The 24,992-nt window shown below is 45.2% G+C and overlaps 1 long non-coding RNA gene across 13 annotated transcripts in view; it reads right to left on the reverse strand.

The window, feature by feature from the left end:
- Positions 1–3,273: 3,273 nt before the first annotated feature.
- The window catches only part of LOC128854018 (uncharacterized), a 34,683-nt gene continuing 12,964 nt past the window's right edge, over positions 3,274–24,992 (reverse strand). For 2 of the 13 annotated variants that reach the window (XR_008452912.1, XR_008452910.1), the window contains 6 exons: positions 23,922–24,778; positions 22,519–22,816; positions 13,068–13,154; positions 9,484–10,779; positions 6,111–8,200; positions 3,276–5,444 (listed from right to left, as the gene is read on the reverse strand). This is a non-coding gene — a long non-coding RNA (uncharacterized LOC128854018). Of the gene's footprint in view, positions 5,445–6,110; positions 8,201–9,483; positions 10,780–13,067; positions 13,155–22,518; positions 22,817–23,921; positions 24,779–24,992 lie in introns of all 13 variants that reach the window. The other 11 variants (XR_008452921.1, XR_008452913.1, XR_008452915.1 and 8 more) reach the window with 11 other exon arrangements.

A 24,992-nucleotide genomic window follows, 5' to 3' on the forward strand; every position in this document is an offset into this window, starting at 1 on the left:
CTAGCTCTGCTCACAGGCATCTCTGCCCAGAAACCAAGTGAGCCGCAAGAAGGCTGTTTTGGGGAACTGTCAGGAGTTGCTGCCACTTTTAGTACTCAACACCTCGGAGAGCAAATTCCCCCTCCTGGCCTCCTCCTTCACCTCCTCGCTCCACCCTACACTGGAAACTGCTTTCCATTAACACTGTAAAGCCAGTAAGTCTCCTGAAATCAGAGTGACCTGGATCGTGCCGAGAGAGTGTATGTTTGTGTACATGTGCGTGCATGCGTATGTGTTGCTCGCTAGAGAAGGCAAAAGGCGAGGTTGGACTTTTGTGTGTGCACTCATACACTTAAAAGGGGAAATTTTTTTTTCCTTTAACCCTTAGGAAGTCTGGCTTTCAAGCTTTAAAAAGCTGCAGCTATATGATGCCAAAAAGGGCTCTTTCTGTTTAGTATTCTTTATATTTTGTCTTAAATTGATGGGATATCCTTTTATCACAGCTTTCATCTCAAGAAGAAAATCATAAAGAGCAAAATAGGAGAGAAAGGGACTGGTTGACCAGTTGTTACATATAAGGAAAGCAAGATTATTTCTACATTACAAACTGCCATGATATAACTGGGAGAGGGAGATGTCCATTTTTCTTGTTTTGTAAAGCTTCAGCTTTTGGGATTGTGAATGTCAACTTTTACACAAACCCAAGCTGCTTCTAATGCTCATTACACAGATATGAGAAACTATGATCTGAAATACCCCCTTAAAGTTTTAAAAACTAAAAGCCAAACATAAAGGATACTCGTTTTCAAGTAAACCTTTGTTCTTATTTTCATTCATTTAGCCAGTGTTTGTCTTCTGGAAAAACAATTCTTTGAAAGACTCTCCTGGAATATGGAAGGTGCTGGACTAGTCCTGGACCCAAAGAAATACAAGAGCATTCTTAGGGACAGGCTGTTCCCTCTCGGGGTCAGCTCAGGCTCCAGAAAGTGAAATACAGCCATTCCATATTCTGCTACCACTATCATTCTCCTTTATTGTAGACATCCAGGCATTCACTCCTTATGGGCGCCCAGGTAAAAAAATCAATATAGACTCATAGCCCAGTGGGGTGTGTGCTGAGTTGGGTGAGATGAATGCCATTATTTCTATTGGTGATATTGTTGCTGTTATTCTCACAGTTCCTATTGCGTTAACACGTAGGTCTCCTGTCACAGGGTAAGAGCTCTCAGTGCTAGCACTCACAGATGTGAAATAAAATTGTGAGGACTGGCCCAAAGCATCTACAATGTGAGTAATACTTCCGCCCCCTTACAAATTGATGTTGGTTAATACTTTGGAACTCTTGCAGTATTTCAGCCAGGCATGATTTTTAAATCCTTTTGGTTTTTTTTGCACAGGGACTTTGTGGGCACGGGGTTTTTTTGGTTTGGATTTCGTTTGATTTTGCTTTCATTTCATAATGAAATAATATTTCATAATTTCATAATATTGTAAAGGGGTCCCATCCACTTGCAAGCACTTTGTGAGCACACAGAGTCTGCCTTTCTTATCTGAAAAGGATACTTCATTTAGTTGGGGTCATTGCTGATAATTTTCAATGCAACAAAGCCAGCTTTGGATCCAGAAATGGCTCAAAAGTGTGGTCATATTTCAGCCAAAGAATTGGGGGGGAGGAAAAGGAATCTGTTCAGAATGCTGGGGCACTGAGATAATGCTGGGATTCAAAACAATCTTGCATGGACCTGCCTTGTTGGGGAGTAACAACATGGAGCATCCAGATCCGGACTTGAGTTACTTAGAGTCTACGTTATCGTCATCACCCGGGGAGGCAATGCCCCAGAAAACTCGGGGGGAACCCCTTGAAAAAGCAGGGACTGTCCCTCTCCTAGCAAAGCCCAGACTACAGCTGCAGCACAATAACTTGTTTTTACAGTAGGACGCCCAGCGATGCCACAGACGTTATTCACGGCTGCATCCTGGAGCCCAGACGAGAACATTCATTTCACACCACAATCTTATTTTTTTCCCCCCCTCTGCCTCTTTCTTTTATCGTGTTTCAATATAATAAACAAAGAGGACGATATTATTTCACTGGCAAAGACTCCAAACTAATGCACAAACAGTTTTCAATACTGGCACACGGAGGGACTTTTTCACCATGTAGTGGCCAGTCAGACCCGTATCAGCTCTATAATGGTGTCGGAAAATGGAAATTCAGGTCTTTTACCCTGAAGAATAGCTGCAATTCATACGCAGCTCATACTCCTCCTCTTCCCCCTTTTTTCTCCTTTATTGCTAGCAGAATAATCATCACAGTGGTATCGAAAGAAACTTTTCTAAGCTCTAAATGTACAGCAAAGGGACAGTCTCATATAATGTAGCATTTACTCATCTCAGACCATGGCGCTGTGTCTTGCAAAAGCAGCACCCCAGCTTCCTTTCTGTGCACGCTTCTGTTCTGATAGTGACTTTGGGCAAGTTTCTTCACTCCTTCAGGCTTCTGCTGCCCTTTTAGATGCTTCTTTTGGATATAAATTCTTCCAGCTAAAAGTCATTTATTTAAGCCTTATTCTTGGCTTGTTCTAAAGCCATTTCCCGTAGAATACAGCTAATTTGGTACCTAATTAAGTGGGACAAAGGGTCAGAGGCAGCTGAGTCCAGCTTCATCGCTCTTTCTATCCCATTAGCTTTTGCTGCAGGTGCCCTCAACCACACTGGGCCCTGAGTTCCAACAGAACTCTGACTACAAATACAAGTCATATTCATATATTTGATATATTTGTTCTTTAACACTACCTATTGTTAGCCTGACAGCAGAACATCAGCAGTGGTTAAAGCAGACAAGCACTTTATTTCTATTTTTTTTTCCAGAGTCAGTTTTTGGGCATTCCTTTCTGAAGCTGAAAAGATACTGAAATTGTTAAAGAGAGCTTCTGTATGAGTGTTTTACAATGGCAGAGACTTTGCCTGCAGCCCTCAAGTATGAGATCCAGAAATACCTGCAGTCTTCCGCAGCAATGAGAAACTGGAGTCCCCATCCCACCAGTGCACCCACAGGGGATCACTGGTAGAACACACTCACAAAGAGAAGCACATGAAGTGCTGTTGTTAATAACTAAGAAAACCCAGAGCTAAAAAGCAAACTCGGTGCAATGCATCTAGGTAACTCTGCCAGGCAAATTTCTCTATCCAGAATAAGCCAAGATTCCCTTCTGGCCAAAATTTCTGCACTAACACTAACCAGCACTTAATTAAGTGATTTTATTTATTTTTTTTTCCTGAGGTCATGATGCAAACCATTGTCAGAGAAAGGGCTTATGCAAGGTTGCCGGAGCCCCGACCTGCTGAATGCTTGAGCCATTCAATGATCCAACCCACCGCCCAACTCGTCAGGCCTGTCACCTGCAGTCAGTTCCTCCGTTGAAAAAACATACAATTTTCCAAAGGTAAGGGAGTCTTGGATTACTAGGAACACAAATCATTACGAGTAAAACTGCATTTCCAATTTATAGTATTTGTTTTATTTATGATTTTATTACTTATTCCACATTTTCCATGTGTTTCACATCACTCTTGTCCATTCAGACCTTTATGTGGAAACTTGGGCTCTTCTCCACTGCCCCAAAGTGTTGAGCGGTTTATAAACAGTCTTGTTTCATTGTTTGCTCTGCATGTTTCTATCCAACGAGCGTGCAACTAAAGTTGTGCATGGAACAAGTTTGAATGGTCTCTCAGTGGGAGGATGAAGGGACGATAAGCAACTATTAATGTGATAAGCTGGTGAAAATAAAGACCATCAAACTGTTCAATTGAAGTTTGAAGAGTCTGAGACTCCTCTGATATAGGCTGGGTTTTTTTCATGTTAGGGTTGTCAAGACACGGCAGTCCAGGCTGAAGACTGGTCAACATGTTGCACGCACATCCCCGGATTTCGCACCAACCCAAAACCAGGTCACCGAATGACAAGGAAAGCCCTCCCGATACTGGTAGGTTACTTCCCTGCTCTGCACTTCTAGAAGGAAATAATCATGCATCTGTGTACACAGTTAATTCACTATTTTCCCCTCTCCTGCATAGGCATGGATTTTCTTTCATGCTCACATCTGACCCCAATCTGTGAGCAAATCAGAAGAGTTCAGCAATGCTGCTTTTAGCTGCACTTTCAAGGTTTTGTGTCAAGAGGAACATTAGGTCAATATGCAAACAGCCTCAGAAAATCTGGTGCAGCATCTCCAATACTATTGACAGGATGCGCTTCAATTCGGCATTGCCAGGCTAACAAGTTGTCATTCAGCTCTTGAGCTCGTTTACACCACCTCATCTATTTTTCATCAGTCTTGCACCCGTCGTGACACCCTTATCAATTCATGAGTACATTCATCCTTGTTCAGTGTGATCCCACAAGTACTGAGTCACACAGGAACCCGATTAATCTCTTGGAGAGCAAAAGGATGCTCAGTTCCTGCAAAGAAACTCAACAAGTTTATTTCGATTCCATAGTTATGGTGACATTTTCCTATCAGGAACTCAAAAAAACAATGTAGTATTTGATGGCAAAGGAAGGGCAAGGAGATTGGATTAAAACATCTGGCAAGGTAATTAGATTCACTAAAAAGTTTACACTCCAAACTGCCCCTACATAATTGATGGGACTATTGTGATGTGTCACTTCCACTTACTGGTGTTCAGCAGCCGCTCTCGCCTTGCTGCGCCCTGCGCTAACCTTCACAGCTGACCTGCTACGGTCCCCCTATTAAAGCTGCAATTATGGGGTGACTCTTAATAGCGAGGTCTTGCTTCAGAGTGGGGAAAAATGTTTCTGTAGCTCACATGCGACAATTAAAGATAATTTAAAATGTAAGTAATTGCACTGAGTTTCTGGAAACTACTGTAGAGGTCTTGTCCCAGGCAGCTGATAGGCATGGTGGTGTATTTTGACAAGTTTTGCACAGATTTCCATTAAATACCAACTAGCAGCTCTATTTTCTTTGGAGTCATTGGTCAGGAAATTGAGATTGTGAAAGGTCAGGCCTGGAAGATTTGGAAGGGGATGGAGGTGTTATTTGTGTTCTGATCCATGTGGCTGTAGTTCCAACATAAATCTTTCAGTTACTTGATTCTTGCTTTCTGTGTAGTCTTTGAGCAGGAGAAAGGTACGGACTGATGCACAGAGAAGAGTTTCTGTTCAGTTTCTTTCACTCCTGCAGAGACGCCAGGCAAGGTGGGACCTACAAAATGTCCATCTGCTCTCTGGAAACCTATAAAAACCTGGTGAGTCTGTGTTGAGAGACCTGGCAAACATCACAAGGTTTGGTTGGATATCGATCCCACCACAAGCATCGCACTAAACCTTTTAGTTTGCAAAACTAATTTGAAACTGCAACTACTCCAAGGCTTCCACAAGGTCAGTGAAGTGTGAACATCATGCAGAATGCACCCAGATATTTTCAGAGGTTCAGCAGTCCCTGAAAGAGTTTTGTATCATGAAAACAGACTGTCAGATGAGTTTGGATTCCGCCACATGGTCCTAGCGATAATAAGCCATCTGTGTGCACCAAGCTGCACGCGATCTTTCCTCTTTCAATTTTGTCTCCATCACTTTTCTTCCAAGTCCTTTCTGATTTGACCTACATTTCAGTAACCCAACAAATGCCAACAGTGCGCACGGCAGAGTTAAATACGCATTCAGTTACCAACATACTATCAAAGAGTGGGTCCACCTACACCAGAGTGAAAAATAAGCATGTGGAAATAGGATGATCATGAAATGGACAAGAACCCTCAGGGTCCATTTGATTTAGGTTCCTATCTCAGTTAGTAAGACTTACACTCCTAGATCATTTGGGGTAGGGCTTTGAAAGTTGTCTCGTATCACAAGATGCAGCAAGAAAACATACAAAATTTGAAATTTGTGCTTTTATTTCCTTTGCTGTTGCTGGATTTTTAACTTACGTGCAGAGCTAGACCTTATGCCTTTGTATTATAGATGTTTCTACATCTAGCAGTTTGTCCTGCTGGATAATAAAATTAAATATGTTTATAGGAACTTGTAGGAGTGGGATGTCAGAAAGCTTTACCCTTTGTATAACTTTATATATGCATACAGGAAATAAAAGCTAGGACAGACTCACCCTCATTATTGCTTTCAAGTGGCTGTCTTTCTCCCCGTAATATTTCAGATGCGTTGGTGACACCACGGCAGCTCACCACAAAAAAAAAATGAAATAAAGTGAAATAAAATATAATAAAAAAGAAATTAAGCATGTCTCTGAGGAAAATGCAGCAAACTGCAAACTTCAACTGCACAACACAAAAAGAATTGCATCGAATTTTAAAATCACTTTTCTTTGTTTCTAAAATGAAATGATCCCGAATAAGAATATGCCTGAGCCCTGGTCTTTCTATTTATTCCAGCATGGTGTTTTTAATGAAGGACTCAAAGAGAAATTGTCCTTGAATTGTAAAGAGAGCTGCATTTCTTATTTTATCACGACTCAAGTATCACTTACACAATGGCTGGACTCTTATGGAGGAGCCAGAGTGACAGCAACTGGTTTTGGGGTTGGGTTTTGTAACCCAGAATTGCTTCCTTTTATTGGTTTTTTTTTAACTAAAAAGTCATCCATATGCTTAGACACAACACGACACATGTTAGAGTGACCCAGACTGAGGGAAAAGGTCCTGTGTCCTCTGGAGAGCCACGGCTGAGTGCGCCTGACAAATGCCACTGCGTGGCACCGAGCAGAGACAGGCGCTGCAAAAAGCATTCCTGGGGTGATTTCCTGGTGCCTCTCCAAGCTGACAGAGGACGTTTATATTAACATCATATGGCTGTCTTCAGCTGCATTTGTTAGCACAGCCCATTTGGAGATCTTGCCATGTTGGGCTGCACGGGGAACAAGAAGGGGGAGGGAATGGCACACAAAAAATATCCCAAGCAAGCAAAACACATCTAAGCTTTTCAACACCAGCATCTTCACCAGTAACTCTATCAAACCCAGGCTCCTCTACCCTTGTCCACACAAAACCTTTGTACAACACTTGGAGGACAGCTTTATAAAATGTTTTTGAACACATAGGAAAATAACACACTATAGAAACTTGGCAATGAGTTTGCCTCAAGTAGCCAAGTTGGGCATGGAAAAAAAAAATTAGGAAATAAAAGGTCATTTCTAGCCAAGTTTTAAGTGAGTATACAATACATACCTTTTTTTTTCCCCCCTCCTGTTCTTTGCCTTAGTTATTGGCCAACTTGGCTAGGAGCTTATGGAAAACACTGAAATGAAATTATAATAATTGGAGGTTTTTTCTCTTTTTGACCAAGCAGGAGTTCTTATAAGCAATAATTTAATTACGACAAAAGAGTAACACAGACACAGTCTTAAGGATGCATCATCAAAAAAAACCTCTTTTCTACACTATACTTTAAGCTATGGTTATTCATAAGCACCAGTGATCTAACATTACCGCTCTTTACGGGTTTTTTGATTATTTATTATAAGGTATGTCATAAAGTGAAAAATTACCCATGCCGATCACATTTCCAAGCAGGCTAATTTAGAACCAAGCACCGTAAGTCAATTAGGATAATAAACCTGCTGGAGTGACCATGAGGACTTTCTTGGAATGAACATTTTCTTCCTGCTTCTGGCATGCTGCTACGTGGGGATCAAACAGGAGATGTTTAACAAGTGGCTTCTGAAGCCACCCTTCCGGCTCACCGTTTGTGTGGCAGTTCTCCTCTGAGATGGCTTCAGTCTGTTGCAACACGTTCCCACAGGCTCCTTCCTCGCCCCCAGGTATTTCAGGTGGATGGTTGATTAAAAGCAAGCTGCTTGCTGACATAGGTTGGGTATTTAACATCCTGCTCCGTTTCATATCTTCATGTGCTTTGGGTTTTTTTTTTTAAGTTTTTGGAAGGGCTGAGTTTAAAAAAAAAAATCAACTAAAAGGCAAATAGGATTCACTTGAGAGCTTAACTGGAGGCATCCTCCTCTCCTTTTGAAGGTTGGCGGGTTTCTGTCTGGACGATCAGAGTTCTGACCCAGCAATGTCAGTCATCCCAGCTCACAGCAGCCTAAGGACCTGTGCGGCCACGAGCAGATACTTCAGAGAAAGGCAAACAGCAGCTTCTATGTGCTGAGATACCTTAATGATGCGGCATATTTTGATGTGAAGACCCTGGTGCTCGCTGCATAATCAGTTTTGCAAAGGTAGCCTTCTGTATGGGAGAGAAAAGGAGCCAGGCATGACAATTAGAGGAGGAAAAAAACCCCAAATCTGAAGATGAAAAGTACAAAGAATCAGGGACCACAAGCCCGAGATCAACAGGAAGTTTATAAGCTACAGGTTTGGGCTGTGTTTAAATAAGAATGGTTTCCTCTGTCAATTAGAGATGGCAATTCCTTGTCAAATAGAGCTGATCTTGCATATTCTCATGGAAATGTCCTTCCAAATTGGATGACTTTTTTAATAAGTGAAGGTTTCACCAAATGCATTTACCTCTGTATTTTTTTTTTTGTCTTTTCACAAAATAAAAACCTGAAGTTAACAAAAAAAAAATATATTCTGTTCCTATTTATGCTACTGGAAAATGAGAGGAAGCCGCAGTGATGGAAAAAAGCAAAATATCTTCAGTTTGGAGAGATTGATTTTTTTAAGAGAAGATATTCAGGGCCAAACTAATTGTGCAAAGAGAAGGGTATTTTCCTCTTGGTAATATTTCATAGCAGAACACTACGAGGCCCCTCCAAGCCCGTGTTGGTTGCGATATGTAAGCAGCGAGCGAGTGGGAATGGGTGAGTTTGCGAGCGGAGAGAATCGCCCAGCTGGCTGCCACAAGTGTAAAGTGCAAACCCACAGACAGGAGTCTCCAAACCATGAATTTGGCACTGGGCACCGCGCCGCAGCAATGGAACAGCCAGCCCTCCGGGTAGACTTCATGGCAAGCTGTTTACTCATGCTACTGGGGGGGGTTCGTAGGCCAACAAGCCTCGTCAAGCTGAACATGTATAAGGCGGGCGGGGTGATCTCTAATTATATCCCTTGAGAAGGATTTACATGACCTAACATATCTAGCACATAAGAAGTCCGTTCCACACAATTGAGATGGCGTTTGTTAGCTTGCACAACTGGTTTTGTGCTGTAGAAGCAGTGAGTTGGATGGAAAGTAAATATGGTGAGTAACACCGGAGTCACGTTGGATGCAGCATGAAATAACATGACTTGTGACAAACGCAGTGTGGAGAGTGGCTGGTGTGATCAGCTGCCTCAAGGAATTGTCTTGGGCAACATACTGCTATCGCTTCACGTTCATAAGTTCATATGGAGAAACATCTACAGGTGAGACTATCGTCCACAGCCATTGAAGGGCATTGGATGGACCTCCTTGAAGAGAGTCAGTGGGAAGGGTATGGGACTGGGTGACAGGTAGGGATGGTGACCTTCTCAGTGTCAAGCTATCATAGAGGAGCCAGGGTACTTAAGAAAGCAATGATAACATACCTCTGTGGAAGGTATCCTGATGGAGAGAGGTCCTCAGTGCAGGCAGAGATGAGGTGGACAGCACAGGGCTCCCCTCTGAAGGCGTTTCCCACTTCTTGCCTTGCAGGCAGCCCCATCAGCTCCAGGCTTTTGACTCACCGTGACAGCTCGAGATGTGTAACCTCATCATCCTCGTAGCAGAAAGTTATTTCTGTCTTCTAAACAAACACAGGAGAAGCTTTGGTGAGGCAAAAAAGAAACAGCTGTGTGGCCTCCCTGAAGGAAGCAAGTGCTAGGAGGTGATCATCAGCCCTCTCTTACCATCTGATGGGGCTTAAACCCAATTTCATCCAAAATCTTTGGACAAATAGTGGTTCTTTAACCACAGAATAATACTTTCAGGAAGACTGGCCACGAACCTATCGTAGCTCAAAGCAACTTGAGAACTGGCCAGCCCAAGCAGAGTATTTTGTTGTTGTTTTTTAAAAAATTGAATTCATAAGACCAGGAATTGGGCAAAGTTCTCTTTTCATCAAGACAACGTGCTCTTCTGCAATTGCTTATATTGAAAGAAGGAGATGGAGGGAAAAGAAACCTCGGAAAAATAAAACTTATTTGGCTCTGCTGATTAAAACCAGTTTGCGTTTCATTGTGAAAGGCTGTGTTTGCTCAAGGTTTATTCAGTTCTGGTCTCTTCCATCCACATAAGGTTTGTTTTAATGACCATGGAGTTATATGAATCTATTAATTTTTTTCCTGAAGGTTTCATAATAACAATGGCTGCTTTTTCCATAAAGCTCCTTATAGCCACGTGTCTGGAAATGCATTGCAAATGGGCAATTAGTGTCAGCCCAATGTTGAAGATGGAGAAACTCAAGCAGAGTCTGAGCGAGACAATTCCTAAGTAGCAACGCCAATTGCTTGGTCTTGAAAAAATTGGAGCTAGAGCCTGAAAAAACTCTCGAAGACAATCCAACACAGACAAACTCAAAGCATTTCATTCAGAAATTCATTTCTGGATTTAATTCAGGGGAATGGCCAGCACGGGGAATGACCGCTGATCGCTAGACAAGCCTGGCACAGCTCACGGTACAACAAGCAGGAGACAGCAGTCATTAGCCCTCACAAGAAAGCAACCACTGGAGCAGGAGGTATAAATAGATTATGGCCTAAAAAGTCCTTAAGAGATGCACTTTCCTGCCATCAGTCCTGGGATGCTGACCCAGGTCTCAGCACTCATCGCCTTGGAGGAGCGGCACAGGACAGACAGATGAGGGGCAGTGGCAAGGATGCTCTGACCCACGCAGGTGCTTTAGCCTAAATAAGAGAAGGAGGAAGATGACTTTCTGTAATGATAGAATTCAAAAAGGGGCCAGTGCAACCACTTATAGCCCAAATCCAGCACAAGGAGAACCCACTCCAGTAAAGGGCTGAAGGTCACTAGTTTAGAGGCTCCTATTTTTTACAAGAACTTGCTTCTTTTCTCCCTGCAAGTGCTCTAATGGGAAAAACTAGAACGGTTACAGCCCACAGTATAAAATCATGGAGATAGCATTTATTTAAGGCAAATCTCCAACCTTTTACTCGGCCTATGTGGGAGGCAAGAGAAAATGTTATATGCAAGGGAATATTAAATTATTAATATTATGTCTAGGTTGAGATTAATCAGATTCCAAAGACATATAATGACTGTCTGCTGCCTCCTCAGACATGGATATGTGGAGGCACGCATTTAATAGCAGAATCACAAGAGGAGGTGCACTGCCTGCAGAGAAACAGGTCCTGGGGCAGGAGGTGCTGCCGTGCACCACAGGACTGAATTCAGCCCACCAGGGAAGAGCAGCAGTTGCATGATGGCTCCTTGTGCAGGGAGCTGAACAAGCTCGTGCAGTCCCACCAGCAGTCATGAGCTGGACTACCTATCCACCCTCTTGCACGGACAGTACAACTCAAGTTTGTCTGCCCTTCTTTTCTCCTTCAAGAGGAAAGGATGGTGGGGAGACCTGCATCACCAGAGATGCTGACATCAAACCTGCCCCCTTCCCAATGCACTTGGTTGGATGGGCTTCTGCAAACAAGGAGCTGTGGTTGTGCCCAGCCACAGCCGCCAACGTGCTGCCAGAAATATTGTACGAATACATCCAGCCATTCTCAGAGCTGCTGGATGAAAATCCACAGGCTCTGCAAAGCTCAGCTTGGTCTTACTGCAGGGCTCTGCATAGACTCCCAATTCATCTCTTGGGTCTAGCCTGCCCTGAGCTGCAGCATCCCAGGATGCCTGGCCCGGAATGGTGCTCCTGAGCCACTTATTCACGGACAGACCACCCAGCAGGAGCACTCACAAGCCACAGAAAAGTAATTGAGGTGATGCCAGGCATGTAGGCTGGGTAATAGCAGACGGTTGGGAGGAGCCACCAGCAGGTAGGAGACTTGGGAGCAAGGTGGGATTACAGCCAGCCTGAGAGCTGCCATCGTACTCCACTTCTCTGCTGATCCCCAGAAAGCTGCCTATTCATTATCCTGCAGGAGCAACACATGGATCTAATTCTGTAATGCCAGGCCTCGCTGTGCCATTATCCACATAAATCTCAAAGCCCAGACACCAACCTTTTCATCATCGAACTGGAGTTTGTGGGGAAGAGGGAGAGGAGGGTGCGCAGGCTTGGAACGAGAGATGGGTCTTGAAAGCAGGCACCGCTCCTCTTTCTTCGTGGCCTTTATCCTCCTTAATAATCCTCTCTCTATTTCATATATCAGCTGATAACATGTGGGTCCTATTTCCCCCCACCCTCCCCACATCTGAACTAGATGGCAGATAAAGCTGTCTTGCGATCTGAGGCATGTTTGCAACTGCTCTTGATTAAAAAAGAATAAACCTTCTCCATTTAACAAACGCAAGGCTCGGCAGGGCTCCCCACGCCACTGCAAAGCGCTCTGGGTGACTTCAGTTTCAGGCTTCACGGTGCATATTCTTAGAGCTGATTCTCTCCTACCTTCAGGGACAGTTTTTCCACCACAGGGTAAACTACGCCTTTTAATTACTCTCCCAGCTCACTTTACCTACTGAAACAAGTATTAAATAATTTCAGTGGCATTAGGAATAAATCCATGCATCTCGACGAAGGAGATTTTGAGAAGGGAAGAGTTTCATCCAAAACATTTTTCTGCATGAAAAAAATCATGCTTTTTGTTTATGACTATATAAAATAAAGCTAGGAAATCTGCAACTTTAAAACCAGAGGAGAGAGAGTAATGAAGCAAAAATCTTCCCTCTTTTCTTTTTGGGGTAAGGATTAATAGAAATTATTTGGGGCACAGCAGTGGGATGCAGCAGAAAGAAAAAATGTGTGATCAAGTGAAGTCACAGAGAAAATATCAACCAAGCTGGGGACATTTTCACCATCAGAAATTTCTGCCTGATATTTGTAACATGAAAATGTAAACAGTCTGAAATGGACACTTTAGAAGATTTCTGTTTCTTCAGAGTGCTAGCAGGGAGTATTGTTCTCCAGGTTCAATACAATGGAAAATATTGAAATCCCGTGATTTAAAATTATTTGGAAATGTGGGCAGGAGGGCAAAAGCAAGAGAACAAGAGGACTTACATGATCTGAGACCTGGATAAACATTTCATGACCAAGTGCTTCCAGCACTTCCAGGCGGCTCTCAGTGCTGCGTTCTTGAAGTATCTCCTTGTTAAAAAATAAAGATGATTCATTTAGGGCAGAGCTCAAAACCACTTTTGAAATCACCTCCCAGCACCATCAATAGCATTTTGCTTCACCCATTCATTTATCTACCAATTCACTCGAGAGGGCAATGGTCTAAATTTCCATCCCTCCTCTCACACTGCCACTCTTCAGCTGTAGATCAGGTTCTCCATAGGTTTTCCATGGTTCAAGCTGCTTTGCTGCCCTCCTAGTTGTGGGCTCACATGGAGCTGCTGCCACCCAGCCCCATGCCAGGGATGGGTGCCTTTGCTCCACCTGGAGAAGCAGCCCTTGCTAAGCCTTATAGTTTAGAAGAATCCCACACCAACCTGGAAAATCTCAGTTAATTCAGGTATAGAGCGGGTCCTGCTCTTTGAAGCTGCCGCACACGAGCTCACAAGAAGCAAAGAGCGAAGAACAATTTAGAAAAATAAGAAAGAAGAAAAGATACCAAGAGAGAAAGAGGTGGTGAATGGCAAGAGGGGAGTTAATGAGAGCCAGAAATGCAAGTTGGAGAAATGTTGATTTTATTTAGCATTAATTGCAGGAAAGAGCCTGTAAAGCGTGGTAAAAAAAAAATATTAAGTACCACTATGCAATGCCAGCTTTGTGCCAGCCATCCCTACGAAACAGGTGTATTATTCCTAGTTCCCTAGGTATAAATAAATAATTGCTTTTCCACATCTTTTTTATGATGGCATTTCATTATTTTTTACTGCCACATTGTTATGGCTCCAATTCCTCCAGAACAGATTTGGAGATCGTCCGGCAAGGGAACGTGCTTGTGTGCATATGGATGCGTATGTGGGTTGGCAAGTGGGAGCTGGGTAAGTGGGAAGGTGTCTCGGATCAAAGCATCCCAAGAGAATATGCAAAGCCTGATCCCCCTACCCATAGGCTGAGACAGTCTCACCTATGGTCTAAGCTCTAACATCAACGTATACAGAAAGGAAAATTATGGCCACAGTTACAAGATCACATCACATCAGGAAACCATTCAGCAAATCCAGAGGGGACAGCTGAAACAAACAAGCCATCCAAGTTACCTTTCCTGAGAGAGGGATTGCCCTGGGACAGAACGTTTTGGAACCCTGGTTCAAGCACCAGTATCACATCAGCCCATTTGTCTTGACGTCAGGGACACAGAGCTGGGATTTCCCTGAGAAATCCCATCTATGACTCCTGTTTGAATGAATTGAAATTAGAAAAGGAAAATAAACCCTGTATTCCACTCCACTTTTAATTTTCTGCTCATGACCAGCATTATTACATGCAGACTCTGATATTGCCTTTGTCACAAACACAAGGGCAGATCACATTTTTTCCTGAGCGAAGTTTATATCGGCATTTTTAGGCTTGCTTTATTGAGTCTCTTTCTTCTGAGAAGACGACTCAACAGGAAGACGAGCATTGGATGCGTTTTGCCAGCAATGTCTCTTGCTTTAGATGAGGCCACCAAAGTTGTTCAGGGAAGCAATGATTCCCTGGTAATGCCTCAGCCCAAGCTCTGACCTGGAACCGTAGGCTCTGCAAATACGCATAAATCTTCAGCTCACGTCCAAATCACTGCAAGGTTCAGTGAAAATAGCAAAACTGCCAGTGAATCTAACCTAAGCTTTAATCCAACTCCAGCGTGATTTATGACCTCAGGTGGAAACCATGAAACATGATGGCTTCAGCCCCAAATCAGAGGATCGTCAGCTGTGTTCGGTGCTGAAGAACTGGGAGAGTGAGAAGCGCGGATGAAATTAAACAGTACAAATACGTCCCAACAAAGCCTTCAAGCTCTGCTCATCATGTGTTCGGTAAACACAGCTGATACACAAGTCAAACCAGTGTCCTGTGCAAGTCGCAGACAGGAAATTAAACAAATCAAATAATAGTAAGGACAAGCAAGCAATAAAGTTTATGATTGAAAAACAGCAATTCACTGTCTGTGAGCAGCGCTTCCCTAAATGCAGAATTCTGCAATAGTGCTATGGTATTTCAGGACATTTTTAATAGCTTTTTAATATTTTTCCCCTCTCAAAATATTATCATAGACAGTAGGAGACACAGTTATATTTTCCTACCTAAAAAAAAAGAGGAAAGAGAGAGGGCTTCAGGCGCAATTTTCTGGGAGGAACAGATGTCACATTAGTCAGGAAAGATGCTTGTGGTGTTCTCTACTGGCAAAGCTCCCCCACAGATAGAAGCAAGAATGATTATCTCTACAGAGCATTAACGAGGCAATTTCCTCTCCCTTCTCTGACCCTCATTATCTACCTATATATTACCTAGGAAAAACTAACCACAATAAAAATTAGCATTAGAGCCCAGGTGACATGACCAGAAGGACTTTTGACCTGTCTAGGTATCAATACTGCATATCAGTAGCAACCTCCAAATAATCGTTCTCACTCAGCCCTTGAATTTCGAGTCTCTCTCTTAGCTTAGCTGAGAAATGGGTGATTAGGGAGGAGAAGGATGGGTGAGGGATGGCATTTCTGCATCATTTCTGTGTTGAAAGGCAGCCACATAGTGCTGCTCTGCTCCGAGCCTGCAGTATACAGCCTGTGTTGACGTGGGCTCACGGCTGTAACATCTGTATCCCATCCCAGTGCCAAGTTCGTCTTTTTTCCAATACTCAGCATCCCCTATGTGCATGTAAATCTCCAAAGGGAAACACTGCATCATGGGTTTTGACCGAAAAGGTAATCCCGGGCAGTACGTTATAACAACACCTGCAACGTGCTGTGGCTTTTCCAGCCTAGACTACCATTATTGTGGCACGGGGCTGCCACCACCCCCCTGGGACCCACAAGCGGCCGTGAGTTAATAAGCTGCAACGCAGACGGTTTACAACACCCTGCAGGTTTTTGGGTCACAAGGCGATGAGAAATGGGTCACCCAGCCAGTGACTTCAGAGGATCAGGGAAGGTGATGCTCTACGTGCAACAGCCCCGTGCAGTGCCTGGACCAGACCCAGCGTGACAGGGGCAGGAGGCTGGTGGAAAGGCCACGTGGTATGTCAAGACCGAGATGCCAAGAGTGTGCCAGTGAATGGGACAAACTGAATGTCTTCTTCCTGGCTGAACAGCACTCAGAATCACCAACTCTCTCTCATCGCTACTTCCAAGCATTTCAGTTGCAGATTTTCCCCATTCTCCCCCATCTCTGCTGTGCAAAGGAAGCTGGAGGTGAATAGCAGCGCTGTGGAAGCAGTGTTTCCCTGTTTCTGGGAGCATTATCAGCATACCTTGTCTGTTCTGCACCCCGCTGCACTCTGTTGCCTCCGGCGTATTTATCCATCTCCTAATACTCATGACACAGCCACTCCTGCCCTCAGAGTGGACTAGACTAGCCGGAGACACTCATGAAAACATCTCTAACGTTGAATGCATTTAATTCACTACAGGATTAAGAAGCAACCACTTCACCCTTATACCACATCAACTTCTTCAAGCAGACAAAACCTGAGATAGTTTCCGGATTTTTCATAGCTATTTTTCATCCCTGAAACAGCAAGTGTGACACGGGCATAAATGTCCCAAAAAAGTACCCTGACCACAGCTCTCTCTGTTAAAGCCTAACATGCCCGTCCTAGTCTGATCAAGCTTTTTCTTGAGGTGGATGCTGCCAAAAACATAATCCATAGGCTCATTCACTCCCTCTCATTTCAGTGCAAAACCAGAGAGATTCCTAGCTTTTCTCATAGGAATATGTAAGCTCGCACTGAAAGGGCTTCTGAAGGACCAACCTTATAAATGAAATCAGGTTAGTAACAAAGTTTTCACCCTTCTTTATTTTTCAAGTGAAAGAAAGAGTGTGACAAGGAACCAGGAGTCTGTCTGCCATGGAATATTCCTGCAGTACGTGGGGCTGTGGTTTATTTTACTAGTGGTGACTAGTTCAAGCCACATTTAGTCAATAAATATGAGATATGAGGTCACTCCGCCATTTAGCTGTTACCCTGTCTACATATTTCACAGCTGGGTAGTAACCTTTTAACTAGCGTCTACCTCAGTGGGAAGTCTCCATAAAAAAAGAGCCAGGATCCATTGGTCATGGTGGGGGATCAAGGCATAGGAGCACCACAGAGGTTTCTGGGCAGACAGAGTGGGAGAAAGGGAAAGCTCAGGGTCTTGCTTTTCATTTTCTTTCCCTTGTTTCCAGTGACGTAGCATCCAGATGAGGCGCAGGAGCCTCCAACCTGGGCCTGTATCTCCACACAGATAACAGGCAATGAATCAGCGCGTCCTATATGCTGAACTCAACAGCGAGTTTCTGAATCTTTCATACAGAAATGGGTCAAAAGACAAATTTCCTCCTGTTTCCAGCCTTACAGAACAGACCGATCTGAGTTAAACATGCCCACGGGGTTCGTTTCTTCCTTTATCTACGTCTTATAAGATTTAACAGAAGTTCAGCTTTAAAGGTTAATTCTCCTTTATCCGAGGCCATAGCTTCTCCTCCCTGTTTTTGCTTTGCTGTGGATGAAGAGGACATTTCCCTGTTTTCTGAGCTGGTAACTCGGGGCTAAAGCCAGGTTAAGATGGGGCGTCCCCGAGTCTAGCATTAAACTCTTACACCAGCACAACGTTGCGAGGACAATAAACATTCTGTGATGGTGCCAAGTACAACCAGGAATAGAAGCTGCATCCCAGCCCTGATTTGAAACCTCCAAGGTTTCAAGCAAGGGGATCTTCCGTAATCCTACATTGTGCCCATCCTGCTCCTTTGTTGGTCCCGCCAAGGGCTCAGCCCCAGAGACGGTGGCAGCAATCCACGAGAAAGCAGCGAGCGTGAGAAGGGCCCTGGGCCAAGTCACCTGGCCTGGCTCCAGAGAGGTATTTAGGTACCTAACAGAAATGAAACGCATGAGTGGATGTGGCGAGAAGCGGGCAGGGAAGAGAAAGCAAACTCGCGAGTAAAAGAGGCCACATTAGGGAAGGCAGCTGTGGGCCAGAGCATGGAGCTGTACTGCTTCACACCAGCTCTGCCCATCGTGCTGGTGTACGTGCGCTGGAGGCAAACAGAGACCCAGGACCTCAGCTGGCCTCATCCTTTCCTGCAAACTCCTGTACCTGCAACGCAACCGCCAACAGCACTCCCAGGGAAGTGGATGAGATGATGTGACCGCCCTGCGGAGTAAGGTGCTAGAAAGTCCCTTCCAAGCATTGCACACAGTCTCCAAAAGGTGAGCCAGGAAAGCAGCAGCTCGGCGCTGCTGGCAGGGCCACGGCGATGGCTGGGGTGAGCGCCCAGCTCCTGCTCTCTGGCACGCCGGGAATCCCAGCCTGGCTCTCCCTCCCCAGTGTCACGGCTGAGGCTCAGCACCAGCAGACACAGCTCCGGCGCCGGGAGACGAAGCCGGCTCCTCCCAACTCAGCTGGAGCCTTCGAAATCAGAACGTCTTCTGCCAGCTGCCTTTTATAGGGCTATAAAACCACAGGTTCATGTACGAATCTGTCAGATGTTGGCCGGCATCGGTCTCTGCCACCTTCACCACCACCTCCCTGGCTCCCACACACACATGGTCCCCGCTCCCTCCAGCTCCAAAACCACCATCCGAGGGCTGATACCCCTCATATGGACAAGAGGACATGGAAAGATGGACTCACAACAATGCCAGCTCAGATGGACGTGCTCAGGCAAAACAGGGTACAAGGGAGGCAATTAAATGCCCTTTATTTGGAGCCTCCCCATTCTAATAACACTCAATGGCATAAACAACTGCAGCATCAGCACCAGCATCCCACCAAACCATCCCCACCACCCGCCACCGCAGCCCACCAGCCCCTCACCACGGGCTGGGACCAGGCAGTCGTGCCACACGCTATTATCAGACACCACTAATAACGTGAACACTTGTAATGCTGGGCCCGGCGACAAGAATAACATGAAATAACACTGCACCCACCCACTGAGAACACCAAGTGTGTCACACTCCTCTGTGTCATGTGTTTAAAAATATCTCTACTGACGGCTTTTTTTTTTTTTGCTTTTTTTTTCCCTTTTCTTTTCATATTTATTTATAATTTTTGAACGCCTAACTTGGCCAGGTGGAAAAAGTTTGCATCAGAGCCAAAGTAGAAGATGGTGACGGGTGTCTGCTTGTTTTACGCTAAATGGGAGGAAAGTGTGGGGGGGGAAGATTGCAATTACATGTTCTTTGTGGAGAGGTGTGGCCATTGGCACGGAGAGAGGTTTCAGCCTAAACCGCATAGACAGATGCTCAGGGAGGTGGCTTTCGTGGCCAGTGGAAACACACAAACAGGGGCAGCCTGCAGCTGAGATTTTACGGGAGCGAAGGGATTAGAAGCTAATTGAAAGGCTGAGGAAGAATTTGGTCCTCCTGAGGGTTTCCGCTTTGTGTTAGTCGCTTTGCCCAAAGCTTCTTAAGAAGTTGGCAGCCCTGGGTGACAGCGCTGCCCATCCAGATCTGCGGGCGCTCGCTCTGGCTCAGGATCCCTTTTCGGTGGGGCTGGTGGCTGCGGCGGTCCCCATCGGAGGGTAAAGCTGGATGAGCCTCGACTAGCCAAAACCAGCAGCGCACCTAGGTCGATCCCCTGCATAAACACATCTCCTAACCTATCACTGCCTGAAAGTTTTGTTTTCCCGAAAAACAAATGTTGAGGTTATAGTTGAGTCATCAACACGCATAGTTAGCGTTCAATCTAAAGCGTCCACAAATCAAGGCATCTGGGAGCGAGGCATATTTGGAGAACAGCCATAAGTAAACAAAGCAAATAATGGGGCAAATCACAGCCACAAGAGGAATTTTGCCAGCTGAGAATCGGGGCTTTAATGCAAGGCTGAAGGAACTGGCAAGCTGGCAAACAACGGAAGTGCAAGAGAGAAAAAAACCCAAGTTTTTGGTAAAATAACAGCTGAATCCCACTATGTTGCCCTTGTCCGGCCTACCAGCCTTGTCAAAATGACCTTAAATTACACCAAGGACACTTAAAGGACACTTAAAGAACGGGTAAAACTTGCACTTTTAACAGGTATATCTTTATGCTGAAGACAGCACAAGCTGGAGAAGCACGAGCAACGCAGGTGTGTGCAGCTAGAAGAGGTGTCATTTCTTTTCCCTTTAAATGCCTGGTGCCCCTCTAGGGCAAATTTTTCCCTTCTAAACCAGAATAGAGTGGCTTATGTTTCTAGATGTTGTATTTAATTGCCTTTTATGAACTTTCACGGAATTAGTTGCCCGTTTTTTTTGTCTTTTCCTTTTGCACAGGTTTCCAGATTCCCAGAAATTTTGGATCTTCCTGCTTCCCAACCTCCCAATTTCACACTTCAGCCATTTGGGCTTTAACCCAAATGCATCACGGAATCATTCCAGCAAACATTGACCTCCCAGGCACAGGAATGTCTTTTCTACGTCTGATGCTGTTGATGCCCATCACAAGAAAACAAACTTGTAACTAATGGTAGAAACAATCTCAGCTTAATGTATTAAATTATGCTGTGTTAGGGTTTGAGGTTTGTTTGGGTTTTTTTGAATCAGACAAAAGCAAAGCCACACAATGACCATCCAAAAGTACTTCAGTGACGCTGAAACACTCAGGTCACTACACAGGACACGCCAAGCCACAGGAGGTATGATATGGCCCCAGCTGCTCTTGCCATCAAAGCCTGCTGGCAGAAAACTTGTCCTTCCAGAGCTGTGGCCGAAGCCCGGCTCCATCAGAACACTTAAATTCACAAAGTTGACACAACTCTGTCTTGCCCAACGAGGAAAAAAAACACCAAGAGCCGGACAGTGCTGTTTCTGTCATCTCTTCAGCCTAATTTAATCATGAGGAAAAATAGGTTTTGAGCTATCGTTCACTCCTTTTCCAGGATGGGAAAAGGATAAAAACAATGCAACGAGAGGCCCTGAGCTTAAAATCTCTCCCGTTAATTTTTTTTCCCCTTCTTGCTTTCTTTGACAAAAGCAGGCTGAGACCAAATCAAATTGCTGGCCTAACGCACAGGCTGCTGCAGGGTAGGAAAAAAAGCACTTGAGTGCTGCCTACAATTGCCATGTTGTGGCTTTCAGGAGGCTCAGCTGCTGAGCTGATTTGGTGCAGTTTCCTGTTTTTCTATAGCAGATAGCAGGAGAGAAGGGAGATGCAGCTAATCTGAGCTGCTAGAGCTTGTAGCTCTTGTGTTCCTGGGCGCAAAAGCTCAGTGCAGTGTGCTCAGAGCCCAAGCTCAAGGCTCTGGTTAATACCAAGCCTGAAGTAGTTTGTCTACTGCGAGGCAACAGATACACAAACTACCAGGTGGGTCTCACAACTGGAAGTCAAGGAATGGGGGTTGATTTGATTGCTTGGCAGCGATTTGGTTTTGCAGCACGGACCACAGCTGATTAACTACTTCAGAGCTTGCAGGAGCCCCTTCCAGCTCTGAATGGTCATCTCTGACATCCCTCAGGTTGAGAGATGACTGACTCTACAATGCTTCAGCCTGATACATGAACATTAACTTCATCATTATTCTCCAAGTACCATGATGACATGTCTTAACTAATTCCTCAAAGTCTCTGTAAAACACACACTAAACAGAGTATATCCATATAAATGTGCGTACACACAGCATAGATATATATACACTACCTACATTTACGCTCACATTAAGAATATATAACATACACGTATGCTGAATGCATTGTAAGGACAGCAATTTCCAGGGCACTGCTGTATTTTAAGGAACACTGTACCGAGTCACAGAGCTGTGCTCAGCTCCTCACTCAGGCATTCCAGGCTCATGCCAGACCCGGCAACAGTTCTCCAGCTGGTATTAAGCAGGGGCTGCTCATAGCTGCCCCCCGAGATGTCCAAATCAAGGAAACGCCACTTATAAACAAGCTTCTTTTGGGGAGATTGCCTAAAGGGGCCTTGCTCAAATATCTGCCCCACCTCCTTTCACCCTGCGCATCTGTACAAATAAATACAAGCCCCTTCAAGCAGCAGCCATCTCTTCCATATGAGGCACAGGCTGACGCCTAATCAGTAACAGTGAGAAGGCTGTGCATGCCGCAGCCCCTTGTTTAAACATCTGCTGTCCCTAATAGGAACAGCGAAGTACAGCATACGCCAATTCCTGACGTGGATGATGATGGATGGATCCTAAAAATGCATTTCATCATCTGTAACTGGGAAGGATTTCACCATGGCCAGTTGGTCCCATCACCGGCACAACATCTACCATCTCAGATTATGTGACACTGCAGTCAGGGACTTCAAAAAAGACGGGATTATTGTCTAATTGGATTTCTGGTCTCAATTAGGGCAGAAGGAAAACCAAATGCAAAGCTGACATGGAAAGCTTCAAACATCTGTAACAACAAGTGGCTAATTTACAATGTACCCACCTAGGAGCATGCAAGCAGGATGCAAACCTTCTTCTTCAGCCGACCAGGGACTCATCTGCTCCTAAATGAATCCGCAGATACTTCAGCTCAGTAAGGATCAAGTAGAATCAAATGCCACCTCTCTTCGCCGTAGCATCACAGTGATGGGGATGGTACCTGGAGGAGCGGGTGCAGCAGGTGATTTCTGACTCCTTCCTCTTTCCAGACACGGGCTTGCGGTGGGAGACTAGTGGGATTGAAGGGGGCAGCACCCCTGCAGCTCGTTTGAGAAACCTCAGGAAACTCAAATCGGTTTCACCTTGAAATCAAACAGAGATTAGGGTCTAACAAGCAGCTAAAGCAAAGTAATGGCCCGGGCCACATGTTGCAGATCAGATGCCATGTGAGGCTAATTATTGCAGCCCAAAGGTTAGAACGGCTGCTCAAGCATTTCCACATGGGCTTTGAGAGCCACCACAAAAATAAATGAGTGCATCAGTACAGCTGATGACCAGTGCTCTTGCTGTGCTGCAAAGCAAGCCCAGGCAGGAGTGAGCCCAGGCACCCTCTGCAACCAGAGACAACTGCCACGCTGCACCGTCCATCAAAGCATCCATGGTACCGTCCATCAAAGGACCCCAGAGATCTTCAGGCTAAAGCCAGGCTCATCTTGCTCCTTTGTATTGCTAAGGCAAAGCTGTGATGGCAGCAACCCCAGCTGCTGCTGCGTGCACAGGACATGAGCCCCCATCCCTCCTCCCTCCCAGTGCAGGGAGGAGATGAGACTGGGACATATCCTACATCACCCAGTTAACCGACACTGGGCTCTACTGACAAAAAAAACTGGCTATGGCATCACCTTGCACGAGACAGCATCCGCTATTCTGAGAGGCTTCCTTAGGGTTGCTAAAACCCAACAGCAATCTATAGCTCTCAAAAACCTGTGCTCCTGGGAAATAAAACCTGGGAACAGAGACACTTCATGCTCTGACTCTCCCTCTACCGGCTGCTGGGCTGTGGCTGCGGTGCACCCCTTGCTCCCGGGACCCCTGCAACAGCTGAGCCAGAAGCAAAGCCATTTTCCCAATGCTGAAGGAATGGGAATGAAGCCCAGGGATGGCTCTGCTCCATTGCTCCCAATCTCACTCATCAGCCTGAGCTCTTCAAACGCAAAAGCATCCTCTGCATCCTTCCCAGCAACTTTTCCTGCCTGCTTTCTGAAGGGTGTCCTGCCAAACCCAAGGGACAAGCCATCTTGTTCTTCCCACTGGAAGAGTCTCCAGGAGACCTTCCCGTTGCAAGGGCAGCAGGTTTGCACAGCGTTACTGTTTTCCTTCAGGGTTCCAGATTACATTGTGTAACTTTATCTTACCAGCTGATATAAAAATTGATTTTGCATGAATTTGCATGGCATGTTTACATACCCACGAGGCTAAATTCTGCTTTGTGAAGGTGCCTGAGATGCATTAACCTCAGTGGCTCCTCATAATCCAACTCCTGCCTTGGCATCACAAGATGAAGGGCTGTGCTCCAGAGAGGGAGTAGAAATTACATTAACATTTGGGGTGACAAACACTGCATAATGTGCTGATGCAACAGGAAAAAAAACATGATGCATTCCCCCCCACACCCCCCCACCAAAAAAAAGGCCTATTTCTCTCTGAACCATTCACCAGCATCCTCAGAGTCGCTGGGCTGCGGTGCTGTGGCCGAGGGGCCACGAGAACGCTGGGTCTGTGGCCGGGGTGCACGGGCATCGTGCCGCCACAGCTGTGCCGCGGCATGCCGTGTAACCACGTCTTATTTATGACACGAGTTATAATGCTTAGCTGCAGCCATGGAGGAACTCCCAGCGATTTCCAGGCTCAGTAGACACAGGTTTTCAGCACCGGCTATTTTTGCTGCCCACAAGTATTTTCATTCAGCTGGTTCAAAATCAGGGCTGTAAATGTAGCAGGCTGGATGCTGAGTGGGTGCGAGCAGCTCTTGCTCCATCTAAGTTCAAGGGAGATGCTTCCATTCTCACCCACACGGTATGAGATTATTGCTTGGCCCCTTTCCAGAGGGGCTTCCAAGCTGGTTTTTCCTTTCTGCTGAGCAATCTGGAATTTGACTTTCCTCTACTGCGTGTTTTCCTCGGTGGTAGACGTGAGGACTGAGGGCTCAGCATAATGTTTTTAATGCTGCTGCTCAAGAAGAGCTGGAACGAAGCCTCGGTTTTTGGAGTGCATCAGCAGTAGGTTTGGGAAATGAACCCCCGGCAGCCACTATCGTTTTTCTCCTGTAGCGAGGCAAAAAATTAAATGAAATCTCACAGAGATGGCACAAATAGCAAACAGAGTAGAAAGAACAAATGCTTAGGAGAAAAAATAAAACAAACCACAAGTGCTGCAAGCAAAGTGGTTGTAAAAAATGGATGCAGTTGAAGTGTGTGATTCAGAGAGTCTTGTCTGAGTGTCAGAGGCTCGATACTATTGCCTCCAATTTAAATCATT

Source organism: Cuculus canorus, chromosome 18, assembly GCF_017976375.1.
Source record: "Cuculus canorus isolate bCucCan1 chromosome 18, bCucCan1.pri, whole genome shotgun sequence".
NCBI lineage: Eukaryota > Metazoa > Chordata > Aves > Cuculiformes > Cuculidae > Cuculus > Cuculus canorus.